Source organism: Palaemon carinicauda, chromosome 23 (assembly GCF_036898095.1).
Source record: "Palaemon carinicauda isolate YSFRI2023 chromosome 23, ASM3689809v2, whole genome shotgun sequence".
Taxonomy (NCBI): domain Eukaryota; kingdom Metazoa; phylum Arthropoda; class Malacostraca; order Decapoda; family Palaemonidae; genus Palaemon; species Palaemon carinicauda.
This window is the reverse complement of record NC_090747.1, coordinates 93,849,956-93,851,697: the sequence shown is the minus strand read 5'-3', so window position 1 is coordinate 93,851,697 and position 1,742 is coordinate 93,849,956. Positions and strand designations below refer to the sequence as shown.

At 30.2% G+C, this 1,742-nt stretch overlaps 1 non-coding gene across 1 annotated transcript; it reads right to left on the bottom strand.

Moving 5' to 3' along the window:
• Window positions 1–717: 717 nt before the first annotated feature.
• Window positions 718–788, bottom strand: TRNAG-CCC (transfer RNA glycine (anticodon CCC)). Its single transcript has one exon. It is a non-coding gene; the product is annotated as a tRNA-Gly (tRNA).
• Window positions 789–1,742: the final 954 nt, after the last annotated feature.

Here is a 1,742-nt window from a genome sequence, read left to right as displayed (position 1 = left end):
CTTGAGGGTATACACTGGCACACTTTTCAATCTAATTTCTCTTCCTCGTGTTTTGTTAGTTTTTATAGTTTATATAGGAAATATTTATTTCAATGTTGTTACCGTTCCTCACTGGGCTATTTTCCCTGTTGGGGCCCCTGGGCTTATAGCTTCCTGCTTTTCCAACTAGGTTTTTAGCTTAGCAAGTAATAATAATAATAATAATAATAAAAACTTTGTTACTCTGAATAACTTAGTCCAAGGGCTGTTTAATCAATATTCTTTTATTGTATAGAAGTCCATATTACGACGTATATACGATTTAGGAACCTTATTTCAATTTGAGTGGGATAAAAAAATGAAATAATTGAAGTTTATTTTATATTTCAAAGATGCTTATGTGGAGCATAGCTTAAGGTTTAAGGTTTAAAGGTCGCTCATGAATGGCAGAGGCAAGGGACAGTGACATTGCCCTAGCAATCAGGACAATGCCCTAGAGACTGACCACATATTACATGATCAGCGCCCAAGCCTCCTCTCCACCCAAGCTAGGACCAGGGAGGGCCAGGCAGTGGCTGCTAATGACTCAGCAGATAGACCTATAGGCTCCCCCAAACCCCTCCACCTTAACTCACAAGGATGGTAAAGTTGCAGACACTAATGGCACTAACGAGTCTGAGCGGAACTCGAACCCCCGACTGGGAAACACCACAGACTTTTAGCAACCCTAAAAGTTCCTGCGCCGCCCGGGAATCGAACCCGGGTCGCAAGAATGGGAATCTTGCATGATACCACTACACCAGCGGCGCTTAATACATAATGACATATTTTAGCTAAGGTGTTATACCCTACGTTACAGCAAGCACGCACTCGCACGCATACATACATATTATATATATATATATATATATATATATATATATATATATATATATATATATATATATATATATATATATATATATATATATATATATATATATAGATATATATATTTATATATTGTTAAGAAAACAACAGTAACATCTCGCCGGATCAACATAACTACAATTAGGTTTCGACTTAAAAACTATGTTGTTCCATTTCGAAGAATCTTAAATTTTCCATTTATCGAAATATGTTAATTAATTTCATGGAATTTCGGAGTTTCCAAATATTTTATATATTTTTCGTGTTCACCGTCATAGACTTTATATTGAAGTTTAATTCCATCGTTTAACCATTGTAGCCCTGAGGAAAAATCACGTAAATAAGTGGTTAGAATCACGCGCTGGCACCAGATATTAAACGGAACTACAAAGCTGTGGTTTTCTTTTCCTGAAACCTAACTGGAATTTTCTTGATCCGGAGAATGTTGACTTAGATTTCTAGACACCACGTATAATGACTATAAACGTAGAACATATATAAATAAAAACATTAATCATATATACTGTGTATATTATATATATATATATATATAATATATATATATATATATAATATATATATATATTATATATATAATATATATACCGTATATATATAAATATATATATACATATATATAATATATATTTGTGTATGTATATATATATAATATACAGTATATATATATATATATATATATATATATATATATATATATATATATATATATATATATATACTGTATATATGCACACATACATACATACATACATACATATATATATACATACATATATATATATATATATATATATATATATATATATATATATATATATATATACATATATAAT